Raw genomic sequence first — 15,701 nt, 5'->3', positions numbered from 1 at the left:
TGAGCTTCATACTCTAATATCAAAATATCACCCAAATATAGTCAGTTTAACAGAAACATGGTTTAAACCATCTACCAAAGATACAGAGGTCCTTCCACCTGGGTACAGTATCCTTAGGCAAGATAGACTAAAGGAAAAGGGCAGTGGCATTGCCCTGATTTACAAAAATACTCTGACCATAACTAAATATGAGATATCCATGCCCCCTTTGGATAATGCAGAAATACTCTTAACTAGGCTCAAAATATGTAACAAAAAAACAATAAACCTAGTAACAGGTTATATCCCCCAAAGCAATAATATCCCTACCATGTAAACATTACTTCAATGGCTATCACAATCCATGCCTCAAGAGACCATAGTATTAGGAGACTTTAATATTGACTGGCTAACATGCTCCTCCCAAGTACCCACTAACCATATCAACCTGCCAACCTTCTGTCAAGTAATCAAACAGCCCACTAGAATAGCCAAAAATAGTAAAAATGAAACACTATTAGACCGGATCTTACAAAATAAAATACCTTGTTCCTACTTAGCAGGCACCCTTCCTGACTGATTAAGTGACCATCAAACTACCTTCTTACTTAAATATAATTCCCACCACCCCCAAACCCCAATACTTCAAACAATCAGGTACAAAAAAACACTTCAACCCAACTAACTTTACACAAGATGTAAAGCAATACAACTGGTCTGAACTGTATTACCTATTCCTAAATGAAGCCTCCAAACAATTCAACACCGCCTTCTTAGAAGTACTGAATAAGCATGCCCCCGTAAGAACTATAAGAGTTAAAGCTAACACAGTTCCATGGTTAACTAGGGAAACTAGGTGAAAAATAACAGAAAGGAATAGAGCCTGAACAACCTGGAGGTCCAACAAGAACCCCAGAATACAACAAGCATACTAACAGATTAGAAATCTCACCAAGAAACTAGTAATGCAAGATAAAAGAAATTACTTCATTACCCATCAAAAACAACACATGAATAACCCTAGGAAATTCTGAGCAGGTTTAAACAAGTTACTACACCCTGCAAAAGCCATTACCCCACCCCCAACTACAGGTCTAACAAAAGAAAACATAGTTGAATCATTCAATATATTCTTTACTGAAACCGTACTTGCCCTAGCACAAAAGCAGCTCACTGCCAATACAAGTGACTATCCTACATCAAGCAACAGTGCCACTTTTAAGCTACAACCCACCCCAACCTCCTACATAAGAAAACTACTCTCTGAATTAAAACCAACAACACTAGGAGCAGATTTCCTTCCCAATGAATTCTTAAAACTGGCAGCAGCTGAAATAGCTATACCAGTCTCTATACTAATAAACAGATCAATCTCTGAAGCCACAGTACCCCTGATTTGGAAAACTGCCTACATTATACCCCTTCACAAAGGGGGAAGTTCCTATGACATATCAAACTACAGACCAATTGCAATCCTATCCTCACTAGCTAAAATATTAGAAAAATGTATTCACCATCAGTTAATGTCCCACCTTATTAATCAAGAACTCATATCTCAAACACAACATAGGTTTAAACCACCCTGCAAAAGCCATTACCCCACCCCCAACTACAGGTCTAACAAAAGAAAACATAGTTGAATCATTCAATATATTCTTTACTGAAACCGTACTTGCCCTAGCCCAAAAGCAGCTCACTGCCAATACAAGTGACTATCCTACATCAAGCAACAGTCCTACTTTTAAGTTACAACCCACCCCAACCTCCTACATAAGAAAACTACTCTCTGAATTAAAACCAACAACACTAGGAACAGATTCCCTTCCCAACGAATTCTTAAAACTGGCAGCAGCTGAAATAGCTATACCAGTCTCTATACTAATAAACAGATCAATCTCTGAAGCCACAGTACCCCTGATTTGGAAAACTGCCTACATTATACCCCTTCACAAAGGGGGAAGTTCCTATGACATATCAAACTACAGACCAATCACAATCCTATCCACACTAGCTAAAATATTAGAAAATGTATTCACCATCAGTTAATGTCCCACCTTATTAATCAAGAACTCATATCTCAAACACAACATGGTTTTTGCTCAGGTCATAGCACAACTACAGCCCTGCTAGCATTCACAGATACCAGAAACCACAACAGGAACATCAGTAAACTTTCATCAGCCCTTTTCTTAGACCTATCAAAAGCATTTGATATGGTTAACCATGATAAACTCATCTCCCACCTTGTAAACCTAGGCTTAGACAACCAATCAGTCTCTTGGTTCAAACACTACCTCAGCAATAGGCAACAAGCAGTACTATGGCACAATAACATGTCTCCACTCTTACCTGACACACTTGGGGTACCTCAGGGATCTAAACTGGGCCCCTTGCTGTTCTCAATTTTTACAAATAATCTCCACTCAGCTGCAAATAGTTCTAGCATTATCCAATATGCAGACAATTCAACTATAATATGTAGTGCCCCTACCCTGGACGATCTACACAATAACACCCAGGATAACTTCCACTCAGTTAAAAACTGGCTTATTGAGAATGGCCTCATACTTAACCCCCCAAAAAACAAGCTTCTGCTATTTCATCCCTCACAAACTACCACTCCTATCTCCTCCTTCACCATTCACTCTAAAAATGGTACCCCTATTTCACCTGAATCCCACTCAAAACTACTAGGAGTTACCCATTGATAACAAGTTAAAAGTTGATATTCACATTAACCTGGTTATTAAAAATACAAACAAAAAGCTAGGTAGTCTCTACAAACACAAATTCTTCCTGAGCCATAACACTAGATCCACAATGGCTCGTACCCACCTTATCTCAACACTACTGTACGCATCTCCAATCTTGACCAATCTATCCAAAACAGAAACCAACAAAATGACCTCCTGCTACAATCAGATAGCCACATTTGCTAATAACAGTTCTTTTGGAACCCATCACTATCACAACCTAAAGGAATTGGGCTGGCTTGAACTGCCAAATTTACTAATCTATAATCAACTGATCATCACTCACAAGCTGCTCTCCCAACCATATATAACACCTTCATTAAGTAACATAATCCAACAGTACTCCTGTCCTAGGCAACTCCGCTCCACAGTCAAGTTACTGTTAACAGTTACTAGAACCCACAACCATGCTGGTGACTCCCTCAACTCTTCTTATATCTCCAAAATCTGGAACTCCCTACCTGCATCTATAACCTTGGAATCTTCCCTACCTAAATTTAAAAGGTTTATCAAAAGTCATTTAAACAACAAATGGCTATGTCCCTGCTCCGCACCAGACTAACTCCAGTCCCACTGCTATACTAATGCAACTCTTGCCTTAATACATAGTCTTTTGACCCACCTGCATAAACATGTACACCACAACAAAAGAATAAGAGTATATTTGCGCTAGTTTGCTTGCTTTATTGTTGTTTATAAATCTATTGATAACTGTATCTATCTATAGCATGACACTGAATATGTGTTCTCAACTAGATACTTTTAGTGGACCTAGTTGAAATATGTTTTTTAAGCATTGTCTGTATGTCTTATAAAGTGTTTCTTTGGACCTTTCCCCCCAGGCCTCCACTGAAAATGGACATGTATCCAGATGGACTATCCCAGTTAACAAATGTAAAATAAATAAATAAAGAAAGAAAGAAAATAAACACTCATAATTGGCTTAGGTATAGAGAAACCCTTTGATTCCCTAAATTGGGACTATTTATTCAAAATCCTAATGCTATTTGAATTCCCTGCATCCTTTGTTCATCTCCTAAAGAATATATATATATATATATATATATATATATATATATATATATATATATATATATATATATATATATACACACAAATAATTTAGTGTATGTCAAGTTAGGTCCTTTGACCTCTGAATATATACATATAACAAAAGGCACTAAACAAGGATGTCCCAACTAAACAAGGATGTCCCATGTCACCGATTATATTTCCTCTGGCTATTGAAATATAGGCAGATTCAATTTATAACAATATAAAAATCAAAGGAGTAGATGTTTATGAACAATACAATTTTAAAGTAATGCTATTTGCTGATGATATATTACTAACATTATCTAATACAAAGGAGACATTAGAAGAATTAGATATATTAATTGACAAATTTCACATGACTTCAGGACTCCATTTCAATAAATCAAAATCAAAATGTGTATTTTTAAATAAAAAAGAACTGCAGACTAAGGGGGATCACATCATAGGGAAGCAAGAATCTACCTTAAAATATCTAGGAATTGAGTTATGCAAGGATAATAATTAATTAATCTTAAAAAACTACAATAATATCATCAATACAATTAAAATCTCTGTGGAAAAGTGAAACAAAATAATATTAACCTTTGAAGACAGACTACAGTTAATAAAAATGGTTTTACCGCCCAAGATCCTATATATAGCCTTGGTAATACAACTCTTAACAGAAAGGAATATACTTAAAGAAATAAACTCATGCCTAATAAAATTGTATGGTTTCCCAAAAGAAACAGAATAGCTTTAATACATCATATCAGACCATGGAAACAGGGAGGATTAAACTTTCCTGATATAGAAACATATATAAAAGCATCAATATCTAAACCAATCTCAGACTGGATAAGTACAAATTACCTTGCAAACTGGAAAGAATTACTAACTGTAATATCAATAAATGAATTTGATTTACAAAAAGTATTTTAAAATAACAGATAAAACAATTTGCCATGGCACATATGTATTAGTATGCAATATAACATAACTAAACAGACTAAAACTCGTATGATTAATTATTGCATTGACTCTTTTAGAAAAATTACTAATGCAAATATAGATTTAAAAATCTGGTTTGATCTTTTAACACCATTTATAGTCACAAAGAACTTTCCACATAAAATATATAGAGAAATTATTAATTCCTGGAATTTGTTTGTTGGCTCCAATGTATCAAAGAACTAAATGTTTTAAATATGCAAGTAATAAAAACAACATACAAAATTCCACAACAGGACTGGCTAACTTTACAGAGTATTCTGTCATATTTGCAAGATTTAAGTAGAATAATTAACAATTCTTCATTTAAAGAAATGCCTAATTTACGAACTACATATATGAAATCATATATAATGACTTTGAAATGGGAAACCGTATTTCAAAAGTATACAAAATATTGATAAACTATAAAACAACACCCAAAACCTCATATTGGAAATATATAACAAAAGGACACAATGCAGTTAACTGAAGATATTAAAACAAATATCTTATTATTGATAAAATATACATCCTTTACACAATACTGGAAAGGTTTTAATTGGAAATGCTTGCACAGAGCATTCTTAACCCCAGACAAAATCAGTAAAATTAGTTCTTCCATAAAAGGAATATGTCGGAGATGTGAGCAAGTACACAATGCAGATTGGAACCACATTTTCTTTGATTGTGTTAAAATTAAGCCATCTTGGAACGGTATTAATAACTTTATACAAGCTTTATTTAATGAATCACTTTATTTAACTAAAGCTATTGTATTATTAAATGTGAATGAAGGTCCTCATTTGAATAGGTCAAACATGTATCTAGTATGGACTATACTTGCAATTTCAAGGAAGTGTATAACAAGAAGATGGCATACAAACACAATACCAGCTTTGGAAAACTTCTACAGCCTACTGAAGACCACAGCATTATTGGAAATTAAAGAACTAAGAAGTTATCCAAAGCCATTTATCAACAACCCTTGAAGAAAAGTCTTATCATTGATTGACACTATACAATAATTGATCAGAATTACTGATAATGGATTGGACATACCTATAAAGTAACTGTATACATTAAGATCTGTTATAGTGTCTGGTTAATGTAAATAGTGTACATAGTTATTTAAGATGTTATGTATTTGAAAAATAAAAAAAAGAAATTATCAAAACTTTTGAAGATTTATATACAAAACTATATGACCCACAAAAATAAAAACTACAGAAGTAGAGGGAGAGATACTTTTCCAAAGAATTTAAACTTTTCAAAGAAAAATCAAACACAGAAGGATCAACTTAAGTCACCTTTCAAGCAAAAAGAAATCCTCTCAGTAATAAATAGTCTGAAAATATATAGCTATATAAGAGACTATGGCATTGCATATCTAGACTTAAATAATTCAATGACAGTCTTTATACATAAAGGAAAATCTGATAACAAAAACCCAGGAATCTACAGACCAGTTGCTCTCATAAATGCAGACATCAAAATTCTAGTTGCATTCCTTGTAAACAGACTGAAAAAAGTATTACCCAATATAATATCAGTTGGACAGTCAGGATTCATGATTGGTAGGCAGATATGTGATAACACATTAGCCTTAAATACAATGATCTAGCTATCTAAACAAAATTGTTGCTTAGGTTATATGATATAAAATAAAATATGTGACGTAAAATGTTTATTATGGCAATTATCATATGATTACTTTTATATGAATGTAAATTTGCCTCTGACACAAGTAATAATTCAATAAAGGTGTTTGGGGAAAAAACTATCTGTTCACTTGCTTTAGATGTGTGTAAAGCCTTTCACAAAGTAAACCTAAACCTTTAAAATTGCACTATGACAAAGTAAACCTAAACTTTGAAAATTGTACTATGACAAAGTAAGCCTAAACTTTTAAAATTGCACTAACAGCCTTTGCTGATGATTTAAACATATATTTTTCATTCTCTAACACTGACTTGAGCAAAATCCTAGACTCAGCTAACAGCTTCTCAAAAGTTTCAGATATTAATCTCACAAAATGTCTAATTTTGAATTGCGGCTTGTAAAATTATTGGAACTGAAATATGCAAAAAAAAAACAAGAGAAGAAGAAACATAGAAAATATTTAAAAAAAAAATAGATTACCAACAACTCCAAGCCAATAGCATAAGAGGGATTTGTGCACCCCCCCCCACCACCACCAGGAGATCATATCTCCCATAAGCTGGAATGTGATATAGTTCCTTTTATATTATCGTATTATATCACATGTGATTATAATTGCTTACAGAAGTATTTCATTTGCACTGCAAAAATGGTTGTATCTCCTGTCTACATTTTGCTTATGCAACCACTTAGCATGCCATTTTGACAAGCACATGGTTTCTTCTTCATGTTGCCAAAACGGACATGCTTCAACATTAATCATTAAATTCTGCTGCTTTTCAAATGTTAATTACCTCTATAAATATAATCTGACCTATTTGTTGATTTTGTACATTTGCCAATAGCATGCTTTTACAGTAAAACTTTCATCAATATATGGAGACTGAACTGACATTCACTTCTTCTTTTCTCAAACATTTCTGCCTCATGAATGGAGCTCTTAGTTGGTATGCACGTACACCATGGTGTGTATAAAAATATGCATTCATAACAAACAGCACGTACATCTACTGTCATTAAATATCTATCAATCTAGCTAGCTACCTATCTATCTGTCTGTCTATTTATATATATGTATCTGTCTACCTATCTATCCTTCAATCTACTATTTTTTGCATTATGGAAGTTCACTTGTACTGAATTTTATCGTGGTCTATGCACCATCTGTTGAATTTTTATATATAGATGTATATATATATGTATATATATATATATATATATATATATATATATATATATATATATATATATATATATATATATATGTGTGTGTGTGTGTGTGTGTGTGTGTGTGTGTGTGTGTGTGTGTGTATATATATATATATATATATATATAGATATATATACACACATACACACACACATATATATATATACATATATATATATATATATATATATATATATATATATATATATATATATATATATAAAACTACTTGATTTAATGAAAACTCTTTTCACTGAATCACATTTCACTGAATGTAAGTACTGTTCGGCAAATAAAGCATATATGCCCTTTTCCTCACTGTAGTATATATAGTTAGGGGGGTTAGAGTTTATATTTATGAATCTCATTTCACTGAAAGCCAACAATATCAAACTAAAAATAGGTGGGAGGGCTATGCCCTCCACACCCCCCAATGTGGGGAGCTGTGCCCCGCACTCCCCTCCAACTATATATATATATATATATATATATATATATATATATATATATATATATATATATATATATATATATATATATATATATATATATATATAAACTCCAGGATCACACTACAGTGAGGAAAAGGGCATATACGTTAGTGAAATGTGATTCAGTGAAATGAGTTTTCAGTGATTTGAGCTTTCAGCAATTTGTTGTATGTTCTGAAATTCAGGGAAATGGGTTTTCAGTGAATCAAAGTAGACCCATACATATATATAAATAAATATATATATATATATATATATATATATATATATATATATATATGAGTCCTTATGAAATAACTGAATGTTCACATGAGTGAAACCCACATTATCAGCCAAATATCTTCAGACATGAAATATCAAAGGCTGCAAGAGAAAGTGACATGTATTATGCTGGACATAGGCACTTAAGGGATCTGGGTATTGCTTCTTTCCCCATTGTTGTGTGAACTCAAAGTTGGTATGCTTATGCACACAGATATACCTATATCTACATAGATAGATATAGATATAGATATAAATATAGCTATAGATATACATATACATATAGATATACATATAGGTACAGATATATATATATAGATATATATATATATATATATATATATATATATAGATAGATATATTTATAGATATAACTGGCAGATGGAGTGCATAGGAGATGCAAAGGGGTTGTCTACCCTGCAAAAAAAAAGTGTTTTGCATGTTTGAATTGTTGTAATTTCAGTAATGTGGGTTTTGCTTATTTGAACTCCCAGTGCTCCCAGTTTCTAGGAGATAATTATCCAGAAATGTTTATTGTCAAGTTGATATTATACAGTACAGAAAATGTAATGCTTTATCTACACTATACCATGAAATCATAAGTTAAAGTAGCATCAGACTGCACTGAACACTTGATTATTTATATGGTTGTTAAATGAAAAGATCTTCACCATGAAATTTTGGAACATGCATTATTTCCTTGACTGTAGTCCTAGGCAACTTAGTAGTTGCCTGTTTTTAAAGTCTGTGTGTGTGTGTGTGTGTGTGTGTGTGTGTGTGTGTGTGTGTGTGTGTGTGTGTGTGTACAAATATATATATATATATATATATATATATATATATATATATATATATATATATATATATATTTATAGACTGTATCTGTATGCAAACGTTTGTGTATAATTTATTTATTTTAACATTTATTTACCAGGAAAGTCCAACTTGGAACAAAGCCAATTTTCAGTGGAGGCCCAGGAAGAAACACTCCAGATGCATGTCTTTGCAACATGGGAGGAAACCAGAGCACTCAGAGGAAACTCACAGGACACAGGGAATACATGCAGACTCCACGCAGAAGGCACCCCTGCCAAAAATTGAACCACCAGGACCGGAAGATCGACAACTGAGATGGCCGACAGTTTAAAAGCCCGATGCTGAGAACACCGACATGTTAAGGTAAGTGTGCGATAGTGACAGACTTTAGGGTTAGGGGCGGGTTAAGTGAGTTAGGGTTAGGGTGCTGGTAAGGTAAGTGTGCGATAGTGACAGACTTTAGGGTTAGGGCGGGTTAAGTGAGTTAGGGTTAGGTCGGGGGTTAGGTGAGTATGCAATAGTGACGGACCTTAGGATCAGGGTTTGGGTTAAGGTTAGTGCATAGATAATTGTGTATGTAAGGTTTAGTGTAGATTTGTAAGGTTTTTGGTGTGCTTGTGTTGTGTGTGTGTGTTTTCGGAAAAGGTATTCATTTTGTTTTGTTGATTGTCGGGATTGTGGTTTGTCGAGCATGTGAAATTTCATGCTTTTGAACTGTCAGTCTTCCGGTCTCAGTGTTCTCGTCATCAGTGTTTTGACGTGTCGGTGTTCTAAAGTATGCCCATAAAAAAATATATATATATATATATATATATATATATATATATATATATATATATATATATATATCTGTGTGTGTGTATATATATGTATACAGAGAGAGATTTTTGGATCCCGCGGTTATGCAGCGGTAGCATTATATATATATTTATATATATATATATATATATATATATATATATATTAACCTCAAGATATTTCATTTTGAGGATTATCAGATGCATCTCTCTGCTTAGCATTTTGTCATTTGTACATGTACAAGTACGTTTTCTAGGAACTCCTAATGTGCAAGCATCTTGCATTATCTGACTGACTGAGTTCAACTTAAAATTTTGCATTAACAGAAAAAATTCAACTGATTTCCCACATTTAATGCTTTAAAAGTTCGATTCACAGGTAGCTAAATGGCAGTTATTTAAAATGATTAGATTCCACAGCAGCGTAAGGGTACTTTGGAAAATCACAAGTATTCTATTTTGTTGCATGATTTCCTAATGATATTTCACTTCCTGGGGGGTTTGCTCATAACAGGGCTTAACAAGGTCTATGCCACCCTAGAATGCATACCACCTGATGCACAAGGTGAATGCAACACATTCAACCATTGTAGAATCAATGTTTCCAGTAAAACAAATGTTCTTGAAGTACTTTAAGTAGCTATATAACGTAGAAATTATTATGAGCAAAAAAAGCGTTCTGTGATTTTTACTTACTTTATAATAATTAATAATTATTCTGCAATACCATCCTAGTATGCATGACCTGTAAAACAATCAGCTCGTGGAACTATTTTTACCTAACTGATTGTACTCCTTAAAGAACCATTTACACTCTGCTTTTAAATGTGTCGTCCTGCTTTGATGCTCAAAGTCAGCTGTCTCAAAATTGTGTTAAATCTTCATTATCATTGCAGTGATGACAGGGTTAAATTGTTAATAGAGGTTTCATGAGGTCTGCCAAAGCCCACTTCTCAACACTTACATCTGTTCAACAATTATTACAGCATTTTTGTCATAAAAAATTCAACACCCTGAGTGTCGTGCTAGCAAAACCTGAAAATTTATGCGGCGAATAGAATAGCTAATTTCTCTGAGGAAATGCAAGAGAAGAATTACAGATTTAAGTTAAGGTTTCAAGTATTAAACACATGGCTATTTCAATCTTTGGCTTTTTTTCCTTTTCTTTTACAGTGTAGCAAAATGAGAGACCGGATTTTGTATGGTGGTGAGGATTATGGAAAATGATATGGTACGCTGTGCGAAAAAATGAATCATGCAGGCTTTTAACTCATTTTTCAAAGTATATGCAAACATAAATATAAGGACTACAGTCATAAACATACCTTCATATTTTATTGCTGAAAAGTGGCCTTTGTTCAGTAAAGTATCCTTTAAAATAGCATATTATAAGTGTTTACTTTTTTTTTTAAACTAAACATTAGGCACATTTTAACTGCAATCATAGTAAAGCTGATATGTACTGAATGAATTGCAAGGCATGTTGAGGCATTCAAATTATAGTTTGCATAGCATACAAAATATTTTTGGTTCAACAGGACCCAGCTATTCATGACATACACACAGTTGCTTTGCCATATAAAGTACTTTTTAATTAATCAGGTATAGTCAAGCTTTGTTGTAAAGGCTCATTTTTGCCATTATTTTGAGGTCTTATTTAGTGCTGCATTATGTTTCTTACAAATTACATCAATTAGTTGTTTACGCTTAGAGAAATCAAAAGATATCAGTTATTATAATACCTTATAGTCACATTTTCTCCTGTGGCAGTTCTTTAATTGGCATGATAGGGTCTGTAGCTACTAATAAAATGGGGAAATGGTGATATTATTATGGGTCATTAAATAAGAAAAATAAATTCTTTCACTTGTCAAAAATCATTGCACTGGAAGATGTTACTCATGACTGCTGTAAAAAACTGTGTAATTACACGTTAAACAACAGTAGTTATTTTTCCATTTTACTGTTTAGTTATACCGCATATAAATGCAATTGCATATTTCAATATCAGTGAAAAATGATATGTACTGATCATGTGCTAAGAATAGTAATATATATTTTGTTCAAATTTTGTAAACTAATGAATCATTCTTTTAGGTGCTTTTTCAGATCATGAAGAAATGTTTACTACAGTTGCCATTCAGTGAGAGGTGCACTGATCAATTTAATTATTTAACAAAGAAAATGCTCTGGAGCTTAAGGGCATGTTTCTAGACTTGTACCTGGAGACTTAAAATTTGTGAGAAGCTTTAGCAATAATAATTATAGCAAGCACTGGGAGTAATACAATTACAGGGTTTAGTAAGCTAATATAGAACAGAAAGTGGATCATGCAGAAGGTACATACCACCCCGTCTCAAAAAAAAAAAAAAAAGTAAACACTGCAAAATGTACTTTGTCATTAACTAGAAGGTACTTAAATGTGTAGAAAATCAAGGTTAAATCTGGCAATAAAGATGAAAAAGTGAGGGTGGTGCATACCAGCTAATATTCAAAAGATAAAATTCAGATACATGCATGCTAGTATACAATGTGCATATAAGATTCAAGTGAGGATATGCAGAGAGAGACACAGAGACAGAGAGAGTGAGAGAGAGACAGGGATGATAAACGTTAGATAATATGGCAGGAATCACTGGGACAACGCATCCATGTATAACACTTGTGTGATACATTGTGAATAAAAGTGGCATCGGTGCTATATTTTTCAAAAATTCCTGAATGATGTTATTCGATGTTTCTAACAGTACCGCTATGTAGTACTGTAAATCAGCATCACCAGTGAAAGGAAAGTCTCCACTGTACAAGCTCGCTGTTAAATTCCTCTAGCATCAGCAGCACAAAGAAAAAAAGATGAAAGGCATAATGCCAAACATTTTTTTCTCATAGGGAATCATTGTCAGTGTATGTGGCAACACACTTGTTTAGGGAGTTTTGTGCTTTCTTCAAATTGGTGTGACCATGGAGGTGGTATACATAAGACTGGAGTGTGTGGACACATTGTGGGGTGGAAGGGAGCTTGCCTCAAGTAAAAAAAAAACAGTTAAAATGGATTTTTGCACTCTTTTAAGTTAGGTGCATTTTTTTATCCTTTTGGCAGTTTGAATTTCAGGAAGACAAGACATTGTTTCATAGTAAAATCAAAAGGAACAGTCTGCATATTCTGTGCGATACATTAATAAAGTGATCTAAATTATAAAAATGACATTTTTATGAGCAGGTTTTGATGAGAGACCTGCTTAGTATGTGAAGAATTAGTATTATGTGACTGTATAGTGGCATGAAGCACTGCATTGGAAATGGAAAGGCACTTAAAACAGCAAAGAGAGAAAACTGATATTCCTCATGATGTGCTGCAGATAGATGTTATTATACATTAAACCTGAGTACACTAGCTATACATTAAAGTACAGATTTTAAGCCAATTATTAAGCTAACAAAGGTTAACAGTAATTATGCATGCTTCAAACACAAGATTGGTTTTAATGCAACAGAACAAACTAAGTCTAGAGTAACTTATTTACTCCAAGATTCAGAGAAACCCTCTGCACTGTATACCAGCTACAAGATGTGCACATCTGGGAAAGCTGTCAGTGCAGGTCACATGTAACAGTGCACTGTATACCAACTACAAGATGTGGACATCTGGGAAAGCTGTCAATGCAGCTCACATGTAACAGTGCACTGTATACCAGCTACAAGATGTGGACATCTGGGAAAGCTGTCAGTGCAGCTCACATGTAACAGTGCACTGTATACCAGCTACAAGATGTGCACATCTGGGAAAGCTGCCAGTGCAGGTCACATGTAACAGTGCACTGTATACCAGCTACAAGATGTGGACATCTGGGAAAGCTGTCAGTGCAGCTCACATGTAACAGTGCACTGTATACCAGCTACAAGATGTGCACATCTGGGAAAGCTGTCAGTGCAGCTCACATGTAACAGTGCACTGTATACCAGCTACAAGATGTGCACATCTGGGAAAGCTGTCAGTGCAGGTCACATGTAACAGTGCACTGTATACCAGCTACAAGATGTGCACATCTGGGAAAGCTGCCAGGGCAGGTCACATGTAACAGTGCACTGAATACCAGCTACAAGATGTGGACATCTGGGAAAGCTGTCAGTGCAGGTCACATGTAACAGTGCACTGTATACCAGCTACAAGATGTGCACATCTGGGAAAGCTGTCAGTGCAGGTCACATGTAACAGTGCACTGTATACCAGCTACAATATGTGCACATCTGGGAAAGGTGTCAGTGCAGCTCACATGTAACAGATACAGCTGGTTTGTAGCAGTTAAGGACTGCAGTCTTTACAAATGGGCCATTGTGTACTTGACAGGAAATGGGAAAGAAGCTGATGATGTTCTCCAATGACTGTGCAGTTCCATGAAAGTAGATTTGCTAATATGAAGTACTGGAAATGTGTCTGTTTAGTATTTATAGCACAGAACCCCCCTCAACAGAAATGAATGAGTGCACACAAACACACACACACACACACATACACACACACACACACACACACAAAAACACATGCATACACATGCACACACAGACACACAGACACACATGCACGCACACACACACACACACACACACACTCACAAATATATACACACATATAGATATGTGTGTGCAAACACGTACATGCTCATACATTTGTGCACAGACAAACACAGATGCACACACACACATATGCATGCACGCGCACATATGCACATGCACATAAATACAAAATGCATACAAACATGCATATACACACACAAATGTGCAAGCATACATACACAAACAAAGGGCAACACTCATCCATGCATATACACATGTGCATGCATAAGTGCATCTACATGTGCATACACATGCAGTCACCTATAAAGGTAATGTTTGCCCATGGCATATTGCTATTGTATATTTGCTGAAAAATGGTTGAAGATAAGGATCTAAGTGGAGAGACAGTAAATGTTATTTTTTTAGTAGATGTGATGGAATACATTTTCTTAGCCAGACTACCTTAATGTTAAGGTATTTTTCTCAATAGCTTGACTGTCTTCCGTCAGTAGTACAACAAACTGCAGGTGGTAGCATGTTTCCATAATGGATTTCTGATGTCACACTATAACATATGTGTAGTGTGCTTTAGCCCACATGAGTAGCAACAGTATCCACTCAGGAATTGTGTATACACTGACGTTCATAAATAGAAGTTACCCCTGCTCTTCCCCATTATTGCATTTCACATGTAGAAGCCCCTGCTCCTACATTCAGAGGTTGTTGTGCTGCAGAATTTCCAAGTTAAGTCCATCCCCCATCTATATGGCCCCTTGCCTCTCTTTGGTTACATTGTATTGTCTGTTGATTACCAACATTTCTACTCTTAGTGTATAGGTATGGATCTTATTTTATTAATTTTTCTTTGTTAATCTTATCCCAGTTCCTGTACACAGATTTGTTTAATCTTCAGCATATTTTATGGGGTCCAACATCCTCCTACCTTTCCTTTGTGGCTTTTTTCCCTCTGTGTTTCTGTATTCCAGTGGCATGGTCTATGGATAATCACCTCTGAGATATGTAATAACATACATATTCCTGAAAAAATAATTATCTGTGCTCTCTGAACTTTGCTCTTCTTTGCTGTGCAGTTCCTTATGACATCTGCAGACTTCTTATAAGTTGTTTTATGCATTGTGTTGAACTCTCCCCA

The sequence above is a fragment of the Protopterus annectens genome, chromosome 6.part0 (assembly GCF_019279795.1).
Source record: "Protopterus annectens isolate FY-2018-M chromosome 6.part0, PAN1.0, whole genome shotgun sequence".
Classification (NCBI taxonomy): domain Eukaryota; kingdom Metazoa; phylum Chordata; order Ceratodontiformes; family Protopteridae; genus Protopterus; species Protopterus annectens.
The sequence above is the reverse complement of the archived record's forward strand: the minus strand, read 5'-3'. Positions refer to the sequence as shown.